The 27,599-nt window shown below is 36.9% G+C and overlaps 1 pseudogene; it reads right to left on the bottom strand.

Annotated features, from left to right (window-relative positions):
* The window catches only part of LOC139888322 (G-type lectin S-receptor-like serine/threonine-protein kinase CES101), a 69,191-nt pseudogene extending 44,463 nt beyond the window's left edge, over positions 1 to 24,728 (bottom strand).
* Between the last annotated feature and the right edge of the window lie 2,871 nt (positions 24,729 to 27,599).

The following is a 27,599-nucleotide window of genomic DNA, read 5'->3' as shown; positions in this document are numbered from 1 at the left end:
AATGGTTGTAGTTTTGAGTTACACTCGGTAGAGTGTGGTTAGAGAATAGTGTTAGGATTCTTGTTGTGAGTCGCCTTGGAATTGGCGAAATCGAGGAGTCTTCGGGTCGTTAAACTCATGGGAGTGGGACCCGTATGACGGTGATTGTGTAGTGTGTTAGCATGTTGGGGATATTAGGGTAACATTCCTAACGGAATACCCCTTGATGACGTGGTTGTGTCGATGTGCGAAAGAGTGTAAGACTTGGTGTTTCCAAGCATCTCTTTAGTGTTAGATGAAGGGTTTCGTGAGGCTATATCATTTGACCTTGTGGAAATTGCGGGTAGCGTGTGATCGCTAGGAATTTTCGATAAGACGATAAAACGTAAGGTTTGCCGGGTAGGTATGACTGCGGGTCATTATTATTGAGAGATGGGTGACATCGGGTGTATGGAACCTAAAGATCGGATTTCTAAAAATTCGGTTGATTGTGGTGGGAGTCTGCATGACACGAGGTGCCTTCTTATACCTGCTAGTGTAATGTTCAACTCCGTGATGGTGTGATCACTTTGTGCTTAGGGTGCCCGTGAGATACCCTTGGAAGCATCGAAGATTTTAAATAGTGATCGACGGGTGATAGTAATTCGATGGTTACGAAAGTCGAAGTTTAAGAGCATTGCAGTAAATACTTCTTATGAAGTGGCGGATGAGAATATTGTTGCTCTTAAGTGTTAGACGGGTAAAGATGACCGGTGAGCCGGTGATGGACTTAATGATTGGTTAAGCCAAAGGTTATGATGACGTGTTGATATTGTGGTAGACACAATTATGGTGTCGGATTTGGTCACTTTTCTCCATGAGAGTGAGCAATTGTTGATAAAGACTCGTTGCGTAGAAGGTCGGGTGATCTCGACTGTGATGCACGACTGATTAAGCAGAGTGGCATATGCCTAGTCATAGAGGCGTATGTGGGACTTTGGTGGAGTTCGCTTTGCGAACGATGAAGAACTATTAATTGTGATTTGTGGTATGAAGGTGTGATGTCGTCGCGTGTACGACGTCTCAAGTGGTTGTGCATGTCGGCTCTGAGAGCCTAAAGTGAATTTGCGATGATTTGATGTTTATGACCAACGGTGAGAATGGTCAGGTGTGACGTGGAATTACAATTCCGCGGGATGTTATCATCTTGGCGGTGAGGATGGGGAGATAAATCCTAAGTGGGGGAGTTTTTACTGCCGCCCGAGGAGAACTCCAGTAGTGTTATGAATAGTGAAATGTTGGAGTGTACCGTGCTAAGCCTCAATAGGTATTCGGGGTTCTTAACGAGGAAGAGTGACGGGTTGTTAATGTCGACTTGAGATCGTGCTTTACGATTGTGAGTTACAATTCCAGAATGTTATGCGTGAAGATTGTGATGGTGGGATCGAAGGGAGTGTAAGTCTTCTTATGTAAAGTGGTCGTGTAGTACCAATGTGCGGTATGAGACCAAATATGAAGTTTGAGATTCCGGAGCAAGAGAATGAAACTGTCGTTCGGGTGCTCTCGTGATGTAAAATTGGGTTGGTGCGAAACCCGGTGTAGTGACCCGAACTTTTCCATGTTTATATATATATATTAAATGAAATTGTTATTTACAAGATTAAGTGTTTCCAACATGTTAAGCAATCAAACTTGTTAAGACTTGATTAATTGAAATAGGTTTCATATAGACAATTGACCACCCAAGTTGACCGGTGATTCACGAACGTTAAAACTTGTAAAAACTATATGATGACATATATATGGATATATATATATATATATAGTTAACATGATATTATGATAAGTAAACATATCATTAAGTATATTAACAATGAACTACATATGTAAAAACAAGACTACTAACTTAATGATTTTGAAACGAGACATATATGTAACGATTATCGTTGTAACAACATTTAATGTATATATATCATATTAAGAGATATTTATACATCATAATATCATGATAATATAATAATTTAAAATCTCATTTGATATTATAAACATTGGGTTAACAACACTTAACAAGATCGTTAACCTAAAGGTCTCAAAACAACACTTACATGTAACGACTAACGATGACTTAACGACTCAGTTAAAATGTATATACATGTAGTGTTTTAATATGTATTCATACACTTTTGAAAGACTTCAAGACACTTATCAAAATACTTCTACTTAAAAAAAATGCTTACAATTACATCCTCGTTCAGTTTCATCAACAATTCTACTCGTATGCACCCGTATTCGTTCTCGTACAATACACAGCTTTTAGATGTATGTACTATTGGTATATACACTCCAATTATAAGCTCTTAGCAGCCCATGTGAGTCACCTAACACATGTGGGAACCATCATTTGGCAACTAGCATGATATCTCATAAAATTACAAAAATATGAGTAATCATTCATGACTTATTTACATGAAAACAAAATTACATATCCTTTATATCTAATCCATACACCAAAGACCAAAAAAACCTACAAACACTTTAATTCTTCAATTTTCTTCATCTAATTGATCTCTCTCAAGTTCTAACTTCAAGTTCTAAGTGTTCTTCATAAATTCTACAAGTTCTAGCTACATAAAATCAAGAATACTTTCAAGTTTGCTAGCTCACTTCCAATCTTGTAAAGTGATCATCCAACCAAAAGAAATCTTTGTTTCTTACAGTAGGTTATCATTCTAATACAAGGTAATAATCATATTCAAACTTTGGTTCAATTTCTATAACTATAACAATCTTATTTCAAGTGATGATCTTACTTGAACTTGTTTTCGTGTCATGATTCTGCTTCAAGAACTTCGAGCCATCCAAGGATCCGTTGAAGCTAGATCCATTTTTCTCTTTTCCAGTAGGTTTATCCAAGGAACTTAAGGTAGTAATGATGTTCATAACATCATTCGATTCATACATAAAAAGCTATCATATTCGAAGTGGTAAACTAGTAATCACTAGAACATAGTTTAGTTAATTCTAAACTTGTTCGCAAATAAAATTAATCCTTCTAACTACACTTTTAAAATCAACTATACACATGATCTATATCTATATGATATGCTAACTTAATGATTTAAAACCCGGAAACACGATAAACACCATAAAACCGGATTTACGCCGTCGTAGTTACAACCGGGGGCTGTTTTGGTTTGGATAATTAAAAACTATGAAAAACTTTGATTTAAAAGCTATACTTCTGGGAAAATGATTTTTCTTATGAACATGTGTAACGACCCGTCAAAATCGCTATTGACGCGGCACGTTAATCATTGATTCCACAGTGAGGTTTTGACCTCTATATGATACGTTTTGATAAAATATTGCATTCATTAAAATAAGTGACTTTTAAACATAGAAAGTTATAAACATGTGGGCGAGTGCTTAGGTATAAGCAAAACCCCGAAATACATAAGTCTTTAATTTACAGGTTGACATCACAGTCCAATTATTTATTACACAACGCAGTTTTATTTTGAATGCAATAAACTTTGTACAAAGCATGAGAGACTCCATGCAGGCAACAAGCACATCACAGTGGAAGCATTCTAAGGACCTGAGAATAAAACATGCTAAAAAGTCAACACGAATGTTGGTGAGTTATAGGTTTAATTGCTCGAGTCATAAACATGTATAAAGATAGACCACAAGATTTCATCAAAAGTTTATCAATAGATTCTACGTAACAGAGCACCCTGGTAACTAAACTTAACGCTATAGTGATAATTACCCCATTCGTTTTAATACACGCAAACCAACGTGTCTTAAACTCAAATAACATACATCCGTTAAAAGGCTAGCGCTCTAGCTCGGACGGGGATGTCAAGCCCTATGGATCCATATACAATTATTCGCGCCCACCAGTCCATATCCTATGTACTGGCAGCTACTAGTTACCAAAGCTAAGGGATTTTCGGTTTAACTCAGTGTAGAATTTAGTATGTACTTGTGTCTTATCGCGTTTAAAATAAATTGCATGTATTCTCAGCCCAAAAATATTTAAAGTATTTAAAAAGGGATCTATAACTAACAGTTCAATATTGAGACTCAATATTGTAGGCAAATTGCGTAGACGTAATGATGGTAGACGACTGTATGGTTGGCCTTGGATTCAAGAACAATACCCCGAACAATACCCAATATTTCCTTAGCTTAAAGCGGTTTGAAACCCGAATTAAAACACCCTCAAATATACTTTATTATTATTAAACTTAAATTTAAAATTATAATTATAATATAATTATAAATAAATTATAGAAGAATGATTATGAAAAATTCATCGAGCAAAACTGACCTTTTATAGTACTTTTCGATTTACTGTAGCTCATGCGATCGCATGAGTTTTCAGTGTTTTTGCCATGTGATCGCATGGCCGCCTTTTCAGTTTTTGTTTGCTAGTTCGTCGACATCAAATAGTATTTTACTGTAGCAAATAGTGTTTACCGTAGAAAAGTCGTTTTACTGTAGCACTGTAGAAAAATACGGTTTCACTGTAGCAAATAGTGTTTTACTGTAGCAAATAGTGTTTTACTGTAGGAAAATCGTTTTTACTTGTACATATATATATATACATACATATAATTGTTCATGAATCGTCGAGAGTAATCAAAGGTAATTGTATATATGAAACAGTTCTAAAATTTTGAGACTCAATCTAACAGAATTTGTTTAACGTGTTAAAATAATAAATCGTATAGAGAATTGGTTTAAATAAGTCAAAAATTTTCGGGTCATCACAGTACCTCCCCGTTAAAGAAAATTTCGTTCCGAAATTTTGAGTAGTACCTGTTTCATGAGCGATATTAGTGAACAAATGTGGATACTTTTGCTTCATTTGATCTTCACGTTCCCAAGTAAACTCGGGTCCTCGTCTAGCGTTCCAACGAACTCTAACTATCGGTATTTTGCTCTGTTTTAATTGTTTGACCTCACGATCCATGATTTCAACAGGTTCTTCGACAAAATGGAGTTTATCATTGATTCGTATTTCGTCAAGAGGAATTATGACATCCTCTTCAGCTAAACGTTTCTTCAAATTTGACACGTGAAATGTGTCGTGAACACTACTAAGTTCTTGCTGTAGCTTTAATCGATAAGCAACTGCTCCAATTCTTTCGGTGATTTCAAAGGGTCCTACGTACCTAGGACTTAGCTTTCCTCGTTTACCGAATCGTACAACGCCTTTCCAGGGTGACACTTTCAACATGACTTTGTCGCCCACTTGAAATTCTAGCGGTTTTCTTCTTACATGAGCATAACTCTTTTGGTGACTCATGGCCGTTTTCAATCGCTGTTGTATTTGAATGATCTTTTCGGTGGTTTCGTGAATAATTTCTGGTCCAGTAAGTTGTCTTTCTCCTACTTCACTCCAACATATAGGAGATCTGCACTTTCTACCGTAAAGTGCTTCAAATGGCGCTGCGTTGATGCTTGTATGATAGCTGTTATTGTATGAAAATTCTGCCAACGGTAAGTGTCGATCCCAACTGGTTCCAAAGTCAATCACGCATGCCCGTAACATGTCTTCCAATGTTTGTATTATTCTTTCACTTTGACCATCTGTCTGTGGGTGATAAGCGGTGCTCATATCTAATCGAGTTCCCAATGCTTTTTGTAATGACTGCCAGAAACGTGATGTGAATCGGGTGTCGCGATCAGATATGATGGAGATAGATACACCATGCCTGGAAACTACTTCCTTCAAATATAGGCGTGCTAATTTCTCCATACTGTCTGTCTCCTTTATTGGTAGAAAGTGAGCTTATTTAGTTAGACGATCAACTATCACCCAAATAGTATCATGACTACTTGTAGTCCTTGGCAATTTCATAATGAAATCCATGGTTATTCTTTCCCATTTCCACTGCGGAATTTCTGGTTGTTGCAGTAATCCTGACGGCTTTTGGTGCTCAGCTTTGACCTTTGCACACGTCAAACATTTGCTTACATAAGTAGCAATTTCTGTCTTCATATTAGGCCACCAATAAAACTTCTTGTGATCGTGGTACATTTTCCCATTTCCTGGGTGAATTTGAGTACCTCGTTTTATGTGCTTCATCCAGTACTAGTTGCCTTAGATTACCATGTTTTGGTACCCATATCCTACCAGCAAAATACAGGGTTCCATCGGCTTTTACTTCAAGATGTTTTTCTAACCCTTTGCTCATTTTGCCTTTTTCGGTTTCTGCTTTTAAAGCCTCTAATTGTGCTGCTTGAATTTGTTTTGTGAGATTAGTACGAATTGTAATATTCAAAGCTCGGACCCTAAGAGGTTTTACTCTTTCTTTCCGACTTAGGGCATCAGCTACAACATTAGCCTTTCCGGGGTGGTAACGGATTTCACAATCGTAATCGTTTAACAACTCTACCCAGCGACGTTGCCTCATATTGAGTTGTTTTTGATCAAAAATATGCTGAAGACTCTTATGGTCAGTGTACACTGTACACTTGGTGCCATATAGATAGTGTCTCCATATTTTGAGTGCAAAAACTACTACTCCAAGTTCCAAATCGTGCGTCGTATAGTTCTTTTCATGAATTTTTAGTTGTCGTGAGGCATATGCGATAACTTTTGTGCGTTGCATTAATACACATCCTAAACCTTGGCGCGAAGCATCACAATAGATCACGAAATCATCATTTCCTTCCGGTAATGACAAAATGGGTGCAGACGTTAACTTCTTCTTTAATAACTGGAATGAGAATTCCTGTTCCGTGGACCAATCATACTTCTTTCCCTTTTGATTCAATGTAGTTAAGGGTTTGGCAATTCTAGAGAAATCTTGAATGAATCTTCGGTAGTAACCAGCAAGACCTAAGAATTGGCGGATTTGTGTTGGAGTCTTCGGTGTTTCCCATTTACTAATGGCTTCGATCTTGGCGGGGTCAACTTTAATTCCATGTTTACTGACAACATGGCCCAAAGATTGTACTTCTTGTAACCAGAAATCACACTTCGAAAATTTTGCGTACAATTCTTCTTTCTTGAGTATCTCTAGTACCAATCTTAAGTGTTGCTCATGTTCTTCCTTGTTCTTCGAGTAAATCAATATGTCGTCGATAAAAACAATGACAAATTTGTCTAAATACGGTTTACAGATGCGATTCATTAGATCCATGAATACTGCTGGAGCATTAGTCAATCTAAAAGGCATGACTAGAAACTCATAGTGACCGTAACGGGTTCTGAACGCGGTTTTAGGAACATCTTCTTCCTTCACTCTCAGCTGATGATATCCGGAGCGTAGATCAATCTTAGAATAAATACTTGATCCTTGCAATTGATCAAACAAATCATCAATCCTCGGTAATGGGTACCGATTCTTGATCGTTAATTTGTTTAATTCTCGGTAATCTATGCACATTCTCATAGATCCATCCTTCTTCTTGACGAACAGAATAGGAGCACCCCAAGGTGAAAAACTGGGACGAATAAATCCACGGTCCGATAATTCTTGCAACTGGTCTTGTAATTCTTGCATTTCTGAAGGTGCAAGTCTATATGGAGATCGGGCTACAGGTGCAGCTCCTGGTATGAGATCAATATGAAATTCTACACATCTGTGTGGAGGTAGCCCCGGTAATTCTTCTGGAAATACTCCGGGATATTCTCTTACAACCGGCATGTCATCAATGCTTCTTTCTTCAGTATCGATCTTCTTTACGTGTGCCAGAATAGCATAACAACCTTTTTTTATAAGTTTCTGGGCCTTCATACAGCTGATAAGGTTCAGCTTCGAGTTGCTCTTATCCCCATAAATTATTAATGACGTTTCATCCTTACGAGGGATGCGGATTGCTTTATCAGCGCAAACAACTTCCGCTCTTGTTTTTCACATCCAGTCCATGTCAACGATTACGTCAAAACTTCCTAATTCTACGGGTATCAAATCGATTTTGAAAGTTTCACCAGCGAGATTCATTTCGCAACCATGGCAAATTTTATCGGCTTTTATCAGTTTACCATTAGCTAATTTAATAGTATATTTATCGTCTAGAGGTAATGATGCACATTTTAGTTTAGAACTAAAGTCTTTACACATATAACTTCTATCAGCACCCGTATCAAACATAATAGAAGCTAGTTGATTATTAACGGTAAACGTACCCGTGACAAGATTAGGATCCTCACGTGCTTTACTGGCACTAACATTAAATACCCTCCCACGTGCGGGTTCTTTGTTCTTCTCCTTATCAGGGCATTGATTTATAAAGTGACCAGACTTCCCGCATCCAAAACATTTCTTGACATCGGTCAGTTTTGTCTTTACTTTAGAAACGGTGGCATAACAATCTTTCGCCACATGTCCTTTCTTGTTGCACTTATCAGAGACCACTTGGCAATAACCTGCATGATGTGTGTAACATCTTTTGCAGAACGGATGAGGTCCCTTATAGTTTGGACTTGCAGTTGCCCCATCTTGTTTACCTTTAAAAGTTTCTTGTTTCTTCAGGTGAGTACTTTTGCCCTTATAGTCTTCCCATTTCCTCTTTCCTTCAGTTGTCTTGACTTCGGTAATTGGTGCCTTAACAGAACTCTCTGTGATCTGGTCCATGAGTTGGTGTGCCATTGTCATGGCTTCCTGCATCGTATTCGGTTTGGACGATGTAACATTTCCTTTGATATTGATCGATAAACCGTCAATATACATTTCTATCTTTTGTTTCTCGTTTGGCACCAATTCGGGACATAACAAGGCTAGTTCCATGAAACGCTTTTCATAGTTATTGAGATTCGTGCCGATAACCTTCAGATTACGTAACTCAGATTCCATTTTTCTGATCTCGTTTCGAGGACAGTACTCCTCGATTAGCATCTTTTTCAGTTCTTCCCAAAAGATATCATATGCCGTATCTATTCCTTATGCTTTAGCATAATTGTTCCACCAAGTAAGTGCACCGTCTTGCAACGTGCACGAAGCATACTTTGACTTGTCTTCGTTCGCACAATTACTGATTTTGAAAACGGACTCCATCTTTTCAAATCATCGGGTTAGACCGACTGGTCCCTCGGTTCCACTAAACGTCTGTGGTTTGCATCCTTGAAAAGTTTTGTATGAGCATCCGTTTCATGAGTTTGTGTTTACGGTTGCTGCTTTGGCTGCTGCTTCGGCTGTTGCTTTTGCTGCCTCGGCTGCAGCAATTCTTTCATTCACACATTTCTCGACTAGTTCCTCGAACTCAGCATCCGACATTTGAGACATGTTTCTTCAATAAACACAACAGAGATAATTTAATCATATAGAATATTACAGGTAAAATGAGTTGTCAATAGTTAATCGTAGCATATTAATAATATGAACTAATTATTATAAAAGCCTTTTCTTCTTATTAGCATTTTATAATTATTTCTAGGGTATTACCTACCCGTTAAGTTCATACATAATAGCTAGTACAAGGAATTAACTACTAAAATCCTAATAATATTTCACTATGAAAAATTATAGCGAGTTACTACATTATTATGTAATAATAATAATAAGAAGTAGTAATAATACAAATAATCATTCCATGCATTTATTATTAATAAACCAAAATAATACAATACCATACAATACTGATATTTTACATATGCTTATTTTACATAACAAGATAGAGTAGCACACATAAGCAATAAAATAGTGCATGGAAGATTTATGGTTGCGATGTCGTTTATTCAGAACTATCAGAAACTTCTTCCCATTTGGTTCTCTCTGCCAATTGTTTGTGTGCACATGGTCCGACAGACATTCTGGCAGTGTATTTTATTTTTGGTTGGGGTTTTGAGGTACCCGTTGCCTCAGTTTGTTTAATACAATAAGGGTGGTTACGGATCGAATGGTCATGTTCCTTTTTAATAATTAAGGACTTTTTATTATTGTGGTTGTTTTTATTATCTATAGCAAGTTGGAATTTCTCCTTAGTGACCTCTTTTATTTCATTAGCGAAATCCTCCTCCTTACTGATTTTGTCTGATGACGAACTGTCTGAGTCATGCGTAGGAGAATATGATGACGAACTGCGAGAATATGTACCGGTGGTCATGAACCGAAATCTGCCAGGCTTAATCGGCACAACCCGCCCGTCGGTGGTATATCTGGACCAATGTCCATATTTGTTTAGAAATGGATGATCCTCGTTTACTCCAGGGATCATGGGTCCATGTCAACGATACTGTGGCTCCGGAAAACTAAAGCTGGGTGGAGCTGGAACCTCCTCTGGGTTTATCGGGAGTTGAGATTCCTCGGCTAACACAATTTCTTTTTTAATAGGTATTGGAACGCCCTTTTCAGTTGTGGATAGAATAGATTCAGTGTCCGATTCCGAGTCGTACAAAATGATAGGTCATCTATCACATAATTGAAACAACAATTACGTTAGCATATAAATATATCACATATAATGTTTTTGACCAAATAATAAGCAAAAATCAGTAAAAACAGATATGGTCATAGTCCAGACTCACTAATGCATCCTAACAATTACCAGTTAAACATACTAATGTAATTTCTGGTTTTCTATGACCTCAAGCTCTGATACCAACTGTAACGACCCGTCAAAATCACTATTGACGCGGCACGTTAATCATTGATTCCACAGTGAGGTTTTGACCTCTATATGATACGTTTTGATAAAATATTGCATTCATTAAAATAAGTGACTTTCTAAACATAGAAAGTTATAAACATGTGGGCGAGTGCTTAGGTATAAGCAAAACCCCAAAATACATAAGTCTTTAATTTACAGGTTGACATCACAGTCCAATTATTTATTACACAACGCAGTTTTATTTTGAATGCAATAAACTTTGTACAAAGCATGAGAGACTCCATGCAGGCAACAAGCACATCACAGCGGAAGCATTCTAAGGACCTGAGAATAAAACATGCTAAAAAGTCAACACGAATGTTGGTGAGTTATAGGTTTAATTGCTCGAGTCATAAACATATATAAAGATAGACCACAAGATTTCATCAAAAGTTTATCAATATATTCTACGTAACAGAGCACCCTGGTAACTAAACTTAACGCTATAGTGATAATTACCCCATTCGTTTTAATACACGCAAACCAATGTGTCTTAAACTCAAATAACATACGTCCGTTAAAAGGCTAGCGCTCTAGCTCGGACGGGGATGTCAAGCCCTATGGATCCATATACAATTATTCGCGCCCACCAGTCCATATCCTATGTACTGGCAGCTACTAGTTACCAAAGCTAAGGGATTTTCGGTTTAACTCAGTGTAGAATTTAGTATGTACTTGTGTCTTATCGCGTTTAAAATAAATTGCATGTATTCTCAGCCCAAAAATATTTAAAGTATTTAAAAAGGGATCTATAACTCACAGTTCAATATTGAGACTCAATATTGTAGGCAAAATGCGTAGACGTAATGATGGTAGACGACTGTATGGTTGGCCTTTGGATTCAAGAACAATACCCAATATTTCCTTAGCTTAAAGCGGTTTGAAACCCGAATTAAAACACCCTCGAATATACTTTATTATTATTAAACTTAAATTTAAAATTATAATTATAATATAATTATAAATAAATTACAGAAGAATGATTATGAAAAATTCGTCGAGCAAGACTGACCTTTTATAGTACTTTTCGATTTACTGTAGCTCATGCGATCGCATGAGTTTTCAGTATTTTTGCCATGCGATCGCATGGCCGCCTTTTCCGTTTTTGTTTGCTAGTTCGTCGACATCAAATAGTATTTTACTATAGCAAATAGTGTTTACTGTAGCAAATAGTATTTAATGCAGCAAATAGTGTGTCACTGTAGCAAATCACTGTAGCAAAGTCGTTTTCACTGTAGCACTGTAGAAAAATACGGTTTCACTGTAGCACTGTAGTGTTTTACTGTAGCAAATAGTGTTTTACTGTAGGAAAGTCGTTTTTACTTGTACATACATATATATATATATATATATATATATATATATATATATATATATATATATATATATATATATATATATATATATATACATACATATAATTGTTCATGAATCGTCGAGAGTAATCAAAGGTAATTGTATATATGAAACAGTTCTAAAATTTTGAGACTCAATCTAACAGACTTTGTTTAACGTGTTAAAATAATAAATCGTATAGAGAATTGGTATAAATAAGTCAAAAATTTTCGGGTCATCACAACATGAAACCATATCCAAAAATCATGGTTAAACTCAAAGTGAAAGTATGTTTTTCAAAACAGTCATCAAGATGTCGTTCTTTCGATGGAAATGACTACCTCTTTCAAAAACGACTTGTAACTTGTATTTCTGACTATAAACCTATACCTTTTCTGTTTAGTTTCATAAAGTCAAGTTCAATACGAAACCGTGACAGCTTAAATCACTCAAAACGGATTAGAAACGAAGAAATGGCGAGCAAAACAAAATTGGTAAAAACTACTCATTTTAGCTACATGAAAATTGGTAACAAATCTATTCCAACCATAACTTAATCAACTTGTATTGTATATTATGTAATCTTGAGATACCATAGACACGTATACAATGTTTCAACCTATCATGTCGACACATCTATATATATTTCGGAACAACCATAGACACTCTATATGTGAATGTTGGAGTTAGCTATACAGGGTTGAGGTTGATTCCAAAATATATATAGTTTGAGTTGTGATCAATACTGAGATACGTATACACTGGGTCGTGGATTGATTCAAGATAATATTTATCGATTTATTTCTGTACATCTAACTGTGGACAACTAGTTGTAGGTTACTAACGAGGACAGCTGACTTAATAAACTTAAAACATCAAAATGTATTAAAAGTATTGTAAATATATTTTGAACATACTTTGATATATATGTATATATTGTTATAGGTTCGTGAATCAACCAGTGGCCAAGTCTTACTTCCCGACGAAGTAAAAATCTGTGAAAGTGAGTTATAGTCTCTTTTTAAAATCTAATATTTTTGGGATGAGAATACATGCAGGTTTTATAAATGATTTACAAAATAGACACAAGTACGTAAAACTACATTCTATGGTTGAATTATCGAAATCGAATATGCCCCTTATTATTAAGTCTGGTAATCTAAGAATTAGGGAACAGACACCCTAATTGACGCGAATCCTAAAGATAGATCTATTGGGCCTAACAAACCCCATCCAAAGTACCGGATGCTTTAGTACTTCGAAATTTATATCATATCCGAAGGGTGTCCCGGAATGATGGGGATATTCTTATATATGCATATTGTTAATGTCAGTTACCAGGTGTTCACCATATGAATGATTTTTATCTCTATGTATGGGATGTGTATTGAAATATGAAATCTTGTGGTCTATTGTTACGATTTGATATATATAGGTTAAACCTATAACTCACCAACATTTTTGTTGACGTTTAAAGCATGTTTATTCTCAGGTAAATACTAAGAGCTTCCGCTGTTGCATACTAATATAAGGACAAGATTTGGAGTCCATGCTTGTATGATATTGTATAAAAACTGCATTCAAGAAACGTATTTCGATGTAACATATTTGTATTGTAAACCATTATGTAACGGTCGTGTGTAAACAGGATATTTTAGATTATCATTATTTGATAATCTACGTAAAGCTTTTTAAACCTTTATTGATGAAATAAAGGTTATGGTTTATTTTAAAAATGAATGCAGTCTTTGGAAAAACGTCTCATATAGAGGTCAAAACCTCGCAACGAAATCAATTAATATGGAACGTTTTTAATCAATAAGAACGGGACATTTTAGTTGGTATCCGAGCGTTGGTCTTAGAGAACCAGAAAATTTGCATTAGTGTGTCTTATCGAGTTTGTTAGGATGCATTAGTGAGTCTGGACTTCGACCGTGTTTTCTTTAAAAATGATTGCTTAACATTTTTGTTGGAAACTATATATTATTAACATGTATATATTATGTGATATATTAATCTCTTAACATGTTTGATATTGTGTGATAGATGTCTACCTCTAGCACAAATCCCATTGACTCACCTAATAATAACGAAGAGTCGAATATATATTGGACTGATTCACAAGTTCCCGAAGAGGAACCGGAAGAAGAATCAGAACCGGAAGAAGAATCAGAACCGGAAGAGGAGGAATCGGAGGAGGAAATAGAACCTGTGGGGGAAATAATAAAACGGTTAAGTAAAAGAAAATCCTCAACCAACCGACCAAGGTTAATTATGGTCAATGGTGTTTCTGCCAAGGAAGCAAAATATTGGGAGGATTACCAATTCTCCGGTGAATCGGATTCCGACGAGAATTCCGATGATGTTATAGAAATTACCCCAACTGAATTTAAAAAGGCAAAAGAAAATAATAAGAGAAAGGGCATAAAAATAGAGAAATCTAATTCCATCCCATATGAACTTTATATGTATCGTCAACCCCCGAAGTCCTTAAGTTGTAACAATGACCCGGGAACCTCTAAACCACCAGGTTTTTCTAAACCGTTGTGGAAAACGATAGCTCGTATTAGGATAACATCATATATCCCTAAAAAATTAGCAAAAAGAACCAAGTTCGAAGAAGAAGAAACGAGTGAGTCGGAATAAGATAATTGTATTCGTGCAGTGTAATATATGTAATATAGTGTGCTTATGCTTTATGATATATGTAAAAACTGCTTGTATTAATAAGTATCTTTTATGAATCTAACTCTTGTCTATTTTACAGTATAAAAACACAAAATGGATAGACAATCCAATATTTTAGAAGACCTACCCGGAGACATGATTGATGAAATCTTGTCTAGAGTCGGTCAGAATTCTTCGGCACAACTATTTACGGCAAAATCAGTTTGTAAGACATTTGAAGAACGTTTCAAGAATGCCTTGGTTTACACATTGGGAAACCCATAAGTTACGATGTGTTTACTTTGACGCATATATTGCGGGGAACCCAAGTGCTATTTTACGCAACGGGTTAAGAAATTATTTTGACTCAATGTATCCGAACATAGGACTTCATGATTTAGAAAAAGTGGCTAACATGCAATATAAAGAAGCATGTTATGCTTACGGGTTAGTAATGTTCGCTTCTCACAAAAGTGAGAAAAAGAACATCGGACTGCAACTATTAAACAAAACATTCTCACAAGTGATGGACTCAGTAGTTGGGGTGAGAAACATGGTTTTTAGATTGTTATGGGACTGTTGGACATTACGTAACCCTCGTCCCTTTGACGACGTTACAACATGCTGCCTAGCCAATGGTCATAACGGTTATGTTCCACAAGACCAAGGATGGGAAGTAGTCCTAGTAAAACCAGAATGCATGACTTGTTTCTGGACGTATGAATTACGTGTCTTTATTGCCTTTGCTGAACGACTTGTGTACTAGCTAGAATTATCTTCACAACTATCTTGTATCAAAGTTATTGTGTGCTATATTTCATGATATATGTAAAATAAGCGGTATTGTAATTTTGTAAAATATTGTATAAAAGTTTGAACGCGAAATATTATTATAATCAGTTTTTCATATAGAATTGTAGTAGTTGAATTGTATATTAGCTACTAAGTATGAACTTAACGGGTAGGTACTACCCGAATTTAAACTTATAAAACGCTAATATGAAGAAAAAGCTTTTATAAACGAGTTCATATTATGCTACGAGATACTATTGACTACTCTTAATATTCTGTATGATTAGCTTGTTCCATTTGATTATTTTGAAGGAAATGGCACCGACTACTCGACACACCTTGAATATGAGCGAAGAGGAATTTTGTGCCTTTCTTGCTTCAAACATAGCCGCAGTATAGGCTGCGCTACATACCAACAATAACCTTGGATCTAGTAGTACAGGAAATCGTGTAGGATGCTCCTACAAAGAATTCACTGCCTGCAAACCTTTAGAATTTGATGGAACTGAAGGACCGATGGGATTGAAACGGTGGACCGAGAAGGTTGAATCGGTGTTTGCCATAAGTAAGTGTACTGAAGAGGACAAAGTGAAGTACGCTACGCATACCTTCACAGGTACTGCGTTAACATGGTGGAATACCTATCTAGAGCAAGTGGGACAAGATGATGCTTACGCACTACCGTGGTCAGCATTCAAGCACTTGATGAACGAGAAGTACCGTCCCAGAACTGAGGTCAATAAGCTCAAGACAGAACTTAGAGGGTTACGAACCCAAGGATTTGATATTACCACGTATGAAAGACGATTCACAGAATTGTGCCTATTGTGTCCGGGAGCGTTCGAAGATGAGGAATAGAAGATCGACGCGTTTGTGAAAGGATTACCGGAAAGAATCAAAGAAGATATAAGTTCACACGAGCCCGCCTCCATACAACAGGCATGTAGAATGGCTCACAAACTAGTGAACCAGATTGAGGAAAGAATTAAAGAACAGACGGCTGAAGAGACCAATGTGAAGCAAGTCAAATAAAAGTGGGAGGAAAATGGTGATAAGAATCACCAACACAATAACAACAGAAATTACAACAATAATCGCAACAACTATCCCAACAATCGCAACATCAATCGCAACTACAATAAACGGCCCAACAACAACAACAACAACAACAACAACAACAGCAACTACAACAATCATCCCAACAACAATAACAACCGCAACAACAACAACAATCAGAAGCAGCTATGCCAAAGGTGTGAAAAGTATCACTCAGGGTTCTGCACCAAATTTTGCAACAAGTGTAAAAGAAATGGTCATAGCGCGCTGAAGTGTGAGGTCTACGGACCAGGGGTTAACAGAACGAAAGGAACCAATGGTGTCGGAACTAGTAATGGCGGAGCAAGTAGTGTCGGAGCAAGTTATGCCAATGTAGTTTGTTATAAATGTGGAAAACCGGGCCACATTATTAGAAATTGCCCGAACCAGGAGAACACGAATGGACAAGCCCGCGGAAGAGTTTTCAATATTAATGTGGCAGAGGCACAGGAAGACCCGGAGCTTGTTACGGGTACGTTTCTTATTGACAATAAATCTGCTTACGTTTTATTTGATTCAGGTGCGGATAGAAGCTATATGAGTAGAGATTTTTGTGCTAAATTAAGTTGTCCATTGACACCGTTGGATAGTAAATTTTTACTCGAATTAGCAAACGGTAAATTAATTTCAGCAGATAATATATGCCGGAATCGAGAAATTAAACTGGGTAGCGAAATATTTAAGATTGACTTGATACCAGTAGAGTTAGGGAGTTTTGATGTGATAATCGGTATGGACTGGTTGAAAGAAGTGAAAGCAGAGATCGTTTGTTACAAAAATGCAATTCGCATTGTACGAAAAGAAGGAGAACCCTTAATGGTGTACGGAGAAAAGGGCAACACGAAGCTACATCTTATTAGTAATTTGAAGGCACAAAAACTAATAAGAAAAGGTTGCTATGCTGTTCTAGCACATGTCGAGAAAGTACAAACTGAAGAAAAGAGCATCAATGATGTTTTTGTCGCAAAAGAATTTCCCGATGTATTTTCGAAAGAATTACCGGGACTACCTCCACATCGATCTGTTGAATTTCAAATAGATCTTGTACCAGGAGCTGCACCAATAGCTCGTGCTCCTTACAGACTCGCACCCAGCGAGATGAAAGAACTGCAAAGCCAACTGCAAGAACTATTAGAACGTGGTTTCATTCGACCAAGCACATCACCATGGGGAGCTCCTGTTTTGTTTGTCAAGAAGAAAAATGGTACATTTAGGTTGTGTATTGACTACAGAGAGTTGAACAAACTTACCATCAAAAACCGTTATCCACTGCCGAGAATTGACGACTTATTTGATCAACTACAAGGCTCGTCTGTTTATTCAAAGATTGACTTACGTTCCGGGTATCATCAAATGCGGGTGAAAGAAGATGATATTCCAAAGACTGCTTTTAGGACGTGTTATGGTCATTACAAGTTTATGGTTATGCCGTTTGGATTGACTAACGCACCAGCTGTGTTCATGGACCTTATGAACCGAGTGTGTGGGCCATATCTTGACAAGTTTGTCATTGTTTTCATCGATGACATACTTATTTACTCAAAGAATGATCAAGAGCACGAAAAACATTTGAGAAAAGTGTTAGAAGTATTGAGGAAAGAAAAACTGTACGCTAAGTTTTCAAAGTGTGCATTTTGGTTGGAAGAAGTTCAATTCCTCGGTCACATAGTGAACAAAGAAGGTATCCAGGTGGACCCGGCAAAGATCGAAACCGTTGAAAAGTGGGAAACCCCAAAAACTCTGAAGGCAAATGTGAAAGTATGTTTTTCAAAATAGTCATCAAGATGTCGTTCTTTCGACGGAAATGACTACCTCTTTCAAAAACGACTTGTAATTTGTATTTCTGATTATAAACCTATACCTTTTCTGTTTAGTTTCATAAAGTCAAGTTCAATACGAAACCGTGACTGCTTAAATCACTCAAAACGGATTAGAAACGAAGAAATGGCGAGTAAAACAAAATTGGTAAAAACTACTCATTTTAGCTACGTGAAAATTGGTAACAAATCTATTCCAACCATAACTTAATCAACTTGTATTGTATATTATGTAATCTTGAGATACCATAAACACGTATACAATGTTTCGACCTATCATGTCGACACATCTATATATATTTCGGAACAACCATAGACACTCTATATGTGAATGTTGGAGTTAGCTATACAGGGTTGAGGTTGATTCCAAAATATATATAGTTTGAGTTGTGATCAATACTGAGATACGTATACACTGGGTCGTGGATTGATTCAAGATAATATTTATCGATTTATTTCTGTACATCTAACTGTGGACAACTAGTTGTAGGTTACTAACGAGGACAGCTGACTTAATAAACTTAAAACATCAAAATGTATTAAAAGTATTGTAAATATATTTTGAACATACTTTGATATATATGTATATATTGTTATAGGTTCGTGAATCAACCAGTGGCCAAGTCTTACTTCCCGACGAAGTAAAAATCTGTGAAAGTGAGTTATAGTCCCACTTTTAAAATCTAATATTTTTGGGATGAGAATACATGCAGGTTTTATAAATGATTTACAAAATAGACACAAGTACGTAAAACTACATTCTATGGTTGAATTATCGAAATCGAATATGCCCCTTATTATTAAGTCTGGTAATCTAAGAATTAGGGAACAGACACCCTAATTGATGCGAATCCTAAAGATAGATCTATTGGGTCTAACAAACCCCATCCAAAGTACCGGATGCTTTAGTTCTTTGAAATTTATATCATATCCGAAGGGTGTCCCGGAATGATGGGGATATTCTTATATATGCATCTTGTTAATGTCGGTTACCAGGTGTTCACCATATGAATGATTTTTATCTCTATGTATGGGATGTGTATTGAAATATGAAATCTTGTGGTCTATTGTTACGATTTGATATATATAGGTTAAACCTATAACTCACCAACATTTTTGTTGACGTTTAAAGCATGTTTATTCTCAGGTAAATACTAAGAGTTTCCGCTGTTGCATACTAATATAAGGACAAGATTTGGAGTCCATGCTTGTATGATATTGTATAAAAACTGCATTCAAGAAACGTATTTTGATGTAACATATTTGTATTGTAAACCATTATGTAATGGTCGTGTGTAAACAGGATATTTTAGATTATCATTATTTGATAATCTACATAAAGCTTTTTAAACCTTTATTGACGAAATAAAGGTTATGGTTTGTTTTAAAAATGAATACAGTCTTTGGAAAAATGTCTCATATAGAGGTCAAAACCTCGCAACGAAATCAATTAATATGGAACGTTTTTAATCAATAAGAACGGGACATTTTACCCGGATAGTACTGTTGAGTAGGTACGAGTTCGATTTCAGTATGGATACTATATTTTCCCTTTCGGGAAATGTGATCGTGGAAATCGTCAGTGGATTATTCTATTTTATGGACGATTGTGAGGCGCGGAGTGCCGGTTCTGATTGTCTCACATAGAGACACGCGGATATTGTTTCTTTGCGGGGGTGTGTTCCCTAGTGATGTGACGTGTTGGTTGCATTGAAATGTCGAGGCTATCCTTAACGGACGGTCTAGGTAAGAGGATTTACCGAGTGTTGGTGAATATTTTTGAAGGTCGCGTGACTAATTGCGAATTATTGGAATGATAATTCGCTGTTGACAGGATTCTAGTGCACGAATTGTTTCCATGCTAGTGCTAGGAAGCCGCATTGTATGGATGTGTTGCAGGGTTTAGGGGAGAAACTTTGTGTCGAGTGTTGATGTTTCGTCTAACTCGTGGTGTATTATCGTCGTCCTGGATTAATCCAGAGACTGGTGGTCGTGTACAGATTGATTGATGGGAAAGTTGTATCCCTAGTGTGATTATTTGGCGATACCAAAATTTCTTCGTCGAAGAGATGACCCGGTGGTGCAGACGGGGGAAGTTGGTTCTTGATTCATAGAACATTCTTGATTGGTTGGTTTACGAGTCGTTGAAGTCCAGAGGTTTGACGCGACATAAATCCTTCTCGATTTGGATTAATGCAAGGATGTAGCTTGTTGCGAGTTGTAGCTGGGAGAACTTGAAGGGATGTTAAGTGGTAAGTGTTATCCGTAAGGATTTACTTTTACTCGGTCTTCGTCATTTTGGATGTTGACCTTATTGTGGGACGTGGTTACTATTGGCATTGTACTTGTTAAGGGTACACTAAAGGGGTGATATCTCGGTACGAGATTGGTTGAGTTCTTCCCGATGTGAGGGATTGAGCAAGTTTCTAGTGCTCGGATTCGTGGATTTAGTAAATCGCGGATGGAGATTTAAGTTGAAAGGGGGTGATTCATCGGAAGGGTCGCTTAAGTGCGGTGTGAGATCTTTGGGTTGCGGGAAATTTCGTAGACTTCGAGTTCGAAAGTACGTCGAAGGACCATAGGGTGTAGGTCCGGATGGGTTGAGTGACGAAGATCACGAGGACGTGATCGAGTTTAAGTGGGGGAGAGTTGTAAGACCCAAATATTTATTGTATATAATGTATTTATGGTGTACGATGCGTGTATGAAGTGTACGAGACATGTACGTGTTGCTTGCTCGAACGTTGAAGAAAACTGGACGTTGTTTGGAGTCACAAGGTGTGTACGTACCTTTTCGACCCCAAAAAAAGTTTGAGTTGATATTTTAAAACCGTACCATTAGAAAGGAAATCTTATTACGTTTCCAACTATATTTGATTCATCGAAAACGGAGCTACGGTCAAAAAGTTATGGCCAAAACAAGTTGCTGAAAACTGACCTGAAGGTTGGAGCGGCGCTCCACCCTTTGGAGCGGCGCTCCGATCGCGTCTGATGCAATTTTCAGCATTTTAAAGGGTTAAATGAGGGGTACTTTGGTCCTTTCACTTGTGAACGGATTTGTGGCACTTAGAGCAGTTTTAGATCCACTTTTGGATCGTTTTGACATCCACACATCTCTCTCATCTTATCTTAGAGAGAGATGGAGATTCTAGAGAGAGATTTGGAGCTTTGATAAAGATGAAGCTTGAATCGATCAAATGTGCGAGTGATGAAGTTGTTCCTTTCGTTCTCGGCTACGTTTTGATTGTTATGGTAAATTCTAAATCCAAATTTCATTGTTAAGATTATTGTTTGAGTTAGGGTTTGTGTTAGTTAGTGTTATAAACCCATTTTATTGTGAAATTTGAGGGTTTTGGGTAAGATTCAAGTAAGTAAGCCTAAATGGGCGACTTAGGGTTTCGAGTGATGAAATTATGAGTTTGGGTCTTGCGTGTGTTGGTTAAACGTTAGAACACTTGTGTTGTCTTGGTTTTTGGGTGTAAACCCTAATTTAGGTCAAAACGGGTCAAATGGGTATTTTGGGACAAGTAAGCTTGATTCGGTGTTAAATTAAGTTTTAAGTCAAGTTTTGGTAAATCAAGTAGGTAAATACTTGATTTAAGTGTTAGTGGTTGTCTTGGAAATATAATCACTAGTCGTTAGTGATTTTGGGGCGTTTTATGACTTTGGTCAAAATGGGTAATTTGAATTGGGTCAAACTTGAGGATGACACTAATTTAGATTAAATGGATGTTAAACGCTTTTGTTAAGTGTTAAATGATGTTTTTGGACGTAATTACTCGCGAGAAGTAATTTTGGGTTAAAAATGATATTTTAAGATTTTAGTCAAACGTGGTCAACCGTGTTATGGGTCAATATTGCACGTGTTGAGGTTTTGGTGTAATTGGCGTTTGAAATGATTACTACCTAAGTAGTAATTTAGCATTAAGACCTAGGTTTGGTCTAATAGGTGTAAAGTATGATTTTAGTTAAATCTTACTTTGTTGTGTTGGTTTGAATTACCACCCGAAGTGATAATTGGTTTGAGTCCATTAGTAGATTAAATGGGCGGGTTTTGGCGAGCAAGGTGTGATCCCTCGGCTAAGGGATGTTTGTGTCGAGTTCTCTTTTAGAGAATGACTATTTATGTGTATATTGTACCTATGTGTGATATAGGTGGTTACTTGCTCGGATTTGAGGACGAAGATCATGATGTACATGACTTGTGCGGGCATTCCGAGGTGAGTGGAATAATTATATGTGTAGGTATATAATGTATCTATTTGTTGTAGCGTGAGATGTGAAGTGTCGAGGTGCTAAGACACCACGTTTCACGTGACGAGTGAAGCATCGAGGTGTTAAGATGCCACTCGAGGTGAAGCATCGAGGTGTTAAGATGCCACCTAGGAGTGAAGTGTCGAGGTGTTAAGACGCCACTCCAAAATAAAGGGTGAAGTGTCGAGGTGTTAAGACGCCACCCGAGGGTGAAGTATCGAGGTGTTAAGATGCCACCCGGGGGTTAGTGATACGAGATGCTAAGTACACTAATGGATGTTGTGAACTCCGATGGCCTTTCGCGGGCGCCATTCCCTTGTACGATTGGTTAACCATGGTTATTGTGTTGTAGTGTAGCATATTATATTATTCAGGTTATATATATGCTATTGTTGTGCTAGCTTGTGATATTAAAGGTTATAGCTTTGTACTTGTGATGATAAGCTAATTGTGTTGCTAGCATGTATGCGGTATGTGAGTAAGTGTTTGCAAGTTGGTATATTATATATGTATGTGTATAATTATTGCATTCACTAAGCGTTAGCTTACCCTCTCGTTGTTTACATTTTTATAGATTTGCGTGGAGGATGGCTCGGGTAAGTGTGCGGGACTAGTGGACTTGCGTAGTTTGCTTTAGAAGACGTGATGTTGGATTTGATTAGGATTGGGTAGCGTATTCCCAATCGCCATGCTCGGTCTATGTTTTGTATTAAACTAAAATGGGTCGAAATGGTCACTTTGTCGTAATTTGGGTCGATGTGGGCCCGGTGCTGTAAAACTCGATTTTATTGTGGGAAACTCTTAGTTTTACTTATATTGACGTGTTATGATAAATTGTTTCATTTAAAAGTGTTGCGGAACGTGTTTTACGAACAAGCATAAAAAGAAAGTGGACATGCCACTTTTGAGCGGCGCTCCATATGCCTGAAACTGGACTGATTTTAAAAAAAAAAATTTAAGCGTTGTCGGTTGGATAACGGGTTGGGATGTTACAGAATTGACGAACAGATATGAGGTTTTTAACGATGTTAGGGGTTACAAGTACATTATTTAAATGTGACGGTCGTTGAACATTGGGTAACAAGCTATGACCGGTGTTAGTGACAGGGATGGTGTTCCCGTTACCAACGGCTACTGATGGATACTTGCAATTATTAAAAACGGTACTAAGATTATTAATACAGGAGGTAAGATGTGAAGACGCACCCGTGTCCATGTGTCACCCTGCATTACCGTAATTGGGTGGGGCTGTGAAAAAGCATTGGTCCTGCAGTCGTGCCTGTTGTTGGTCTTGAATTATTTTCAGAAGCTGGGCATTAGTATCCATTTTATTATTATTATTATTACTATACTATTTTTTTTATGTAATCAAAAGATTATTCGTGCCCAATATTAAATCAAAAAGGCATAAAGACACCAAAAAATGAATCGGGTATCAAGTCTCAAGGAGAAAAAATAAAATATAATCAAACGTGGGCCACTTGCTTGAAAAGGCATCCACTTTTCAACTCAATTTAATCAAACGTGTGCAGCCATTTATTTCTTTCGTTTTGTGTGTGTGTGTGGGGGTTTGTGTTTAGATTAGATATTTAGCCCATAACCTATATTATCTGTATTGTATGGGTTTAGCTCAATTAGCTTAATTAGGGTTATTTGCCTGTATATATGACTTTATGGCTTTATGTTATGTACGTATGCAATCAATCAATCAACATCATATCAACAAATGATATGATGTTTATTGATTGATTGCATACGTACATAACATAAAGCCATATATATAGGCAAATAACCCTAATTAAGCTAATTGGGTTGAGCCCATACAATACAGATAATATAGGTTATGGGCTAAATATCTAATCTAACAGAACCGGCTCGAACATCAGTAATATTCATCAGAGTACTCTCTCCTGCAGTGATGATCAAGTTTCCAGTCTTCGGGTCGACATACAACGCATGGTCGCTAGACCTTATCGCCGCATTAGGGTTAGCTACCCATACTTTTCTGGATTCCGGATCACTCGTATACCAAATTCCCAAATAACTATAATCTTGACCAAAGAACCCCAATGTGAAACTTCTACCAATGGAAACAAGCTGGTCAGTTGAGTTGATTCGGTCTCCAGATTTAATTGTTGACAACGAATCTGGATTTGGACAAAATGTGACGGTGTAATCAGAAGTGACACATAAAGTTGGTATATTCAATAAATATTTTGATTATGATTTTCTTTTTTATAGTTTTTCTAGCAAAAGGCTCGATAGGATATTATTGTGTAGTGATATCATTTTAGCTGATTGTGATTTACTAGAAAGCAGGAGTTGACTAGTGATACTTAACATGGATTCGGTGAGTGCGGAGTGCACGCCCATAAGAGTGAACTAGACACTGGCGCACGGTAATGGCGGGGGTCAAGGGGGCAGCGCCCCTCGCGGGGCTCGGGGCAGCGCCCCGAAACAAAAACGTTTTGAGTGATACGTTTTAATAAAACGTTTAATCCAAACGTTTTCCCGCTCCTTTTTCCAACCGTCATAACCTTTCATTTACTAACTGATTTAAACTGATTTAGATCATCAGTTTGGATAACCGCTTTCATTCTAATATTCAATTTCACACAGAAACGAACACACAAATCTATACACAAAAATCGCGTTCTTCTTGTCAGGGAAACGATTTTGCATTTATAGTCTTATCCCAATTGAAATTTCGTGTAACCCGAGACAAGTAGAGTCAGAATATTAAATTAGGAAAGTGTTTCATGATTTTAGAAATATCCGAATTATCTATTTAGATACCCTGTTTCTAACATATTCTACTTTGGAGTCTAGCGTAAGTAACCACTATATTTTTACAATACGCGCACATACAACACTTTAGTAATTTTTATTCTCTCTTGGGTCCATTTGCTCTAACAACCATATGTCTCCAAAATAGTACTATGACCCCTAGAAAAAGGTAAAATTTGCTATCACCACCTATAAAGAATTACAGTATCTAGTAAATAAAAACTTCACTTACTATTATTTTAATATTTAATATTTAATTTAATCGCAGTAACAAAAAAGTCCAATAAACTATGTTTGATCGATATCAAGTAAAAAAAATCTTTTCTTTTTCCAAAACCACATTTTCGTTATCTATTTTATTTTTTTTAAAAGGATGTCATTTTGGTAATTTTACTAGTTTAATTATCAAATAATCTGATTTTTCCAAACACTCGAAAAACTAATTATATGATTATCACGATATCAAGCAACATAATCAAATCCAAACACCATTTATTAAAACCACGTTTTTCTGCAGCTGATTATCTAATTCTGATTATTTAAAACGCATAATCAATTTTCAAAACGCAAATCCAAACACCCCATAAAAAAAATTACGTTAAAAAATTTCGGTCGTCGGGGGCGGATGACCCCGCTTGCACCATGGTGGATCCGCCCCTGCACCCAAAGAGTTTGCCTTTTGTTAGAAACAATGAGTTACCACCCAAAAGACTATGTTAAGGACTCAAGGCAATTGTAATTTTTTGTATTTAGTTCGATAAAATTATGTTCCTAGTTACTACCCATACCCATACCGTCGATGGTATGGTTAGGATCATTCTTTTTTGGTTTCGTCTTCAGAATGTGGACTACACGACAAACTTTTCGTTGCAGATCTGCTATCCTTGTTGTGGGCGGGTCGGTTTTTGCGGATGGGTTACTTTTTGGTGTGGCTTGGGAGCTTGCGGTGTCTGTGGTGTATGTTCTTTTTTTTTTTCCGGTGATGATCGACATTCTCCCAGTCATCGTCATTGTTTGTTTGTTTCGTTGTACTCCGTATATATTTAGTGTAGCCTTACTTTAGTATACATTTGTTATACCTTGAGTCTTACTTTGTATCGTAGTTCAAATGTGTTTTCGCTTTGTTACTGAACCGTTTGCTTAGGTATGTTTAATTTGGATAGGACTCTTTTTGGATTCTAGTGTAATGGTTGTACTTGTTAACTTTTGAATGATGTTATTACTTTTTCGAAAAGAAAATAACCTAACCCACTTAAAAAAAAATTCGGATGTAGTGTTGAACGTTGAACTATATGAAACTGTAACGTATTTTCCTAGTCTTTCCCTAGCATATCCACGGATGCACCGGAACCATCACCTTCTTATTTCCTTCAAAAAATGTTACTGTGAAACCTTCAATCTACGGTTCACAACGGTAAGTCCACTGGAAACAAATCCTTCAACCTATGATCCAACCATCGCTGCAACTTCTCCTCAAATTTCATCGCTCTAATATCAGATCTCGTTAATTCCTTCACCGACGATGATAATAAAAAATGAATCAATAGTTATAACTTATAATAGTTAATTCATAGTGCACAAAATGTGTGAGAGAGAAAAATTAGAGAGAGAAAGTGAGAGTGTGAGGCATGGAGCTACTAAGGCGGGCATAGATAGGGTTAGAGAGCGATACAACGGTAACTATGAGGGCAACAACAACAGGTGGGAAAACCCAAACAGATTAACATCGTATATGTTTTTCAACTTTTCGGATGAATGGAGAGTTGTTGATTTTTGGAAACTTTTCAAACAATTCGGGGTGGTACGAGATGTTTACATTGCGGCTAAGAGATTGCACAACGGCAAGAAGTTTGCTTTCGTTAGGTTCGCGGAGGTGAAGGATAGCGCCAAATTGCTAAAATCTCTTGAAGAAATAAAATTCAATGGAGCTGAGATTTGAGTATTCAAAGCTACTGAGAGGGCACCGAAGCAGAATGAAGCAAAGCAATCCCCCATATCAAAAAATAATGGGAGATTCGATGCCAACAGGTTTCAAGACGGGCGGTCATTTTCTGATATTTTGGGTCAAAACAACAAGGATCTACGGAAAACATTAAATAGGCTGAGGAATCTACAAGAAGAAAAAAAGGAGAATGTTGAAAAGATGAAGGCTGAAAAGAAGGTGATTCAAATAGAAGAGGAGGCGTGTAAGGAAAACTGTGAAACTCTCAGCAAGGCAATCGTTGGAGAAGAAAAAATAGGGATATCTTAGAAAATCTGGAAACAATTCTTTTCGCTGAAGGTTAC

This window comes from Rutidosis leptorrhynchoides, chromosome 2 (assembly GCF_046630445.1).
Source record: "Rutidosis leptorrhynchoides isolate AG116_Rl617_1_P2 chromosome 2, CSIRO_AGI_Rlap_v1, whole genome shotgun sequence".
Classification (NCBI taxonomy): domain Eukaryota; kingdom Viridiplantae; phylum Streptophyta; class Magnoliopsida; order Asterales; family Asteraceae; genus Rutidosis; species Rutidosis leptorrhynchoides.
The sequence above is the reverse complement of the archived record's forward strand: the minus strand, read 5'-3'. Positions and strand labels throughout refer to the sequence as shown.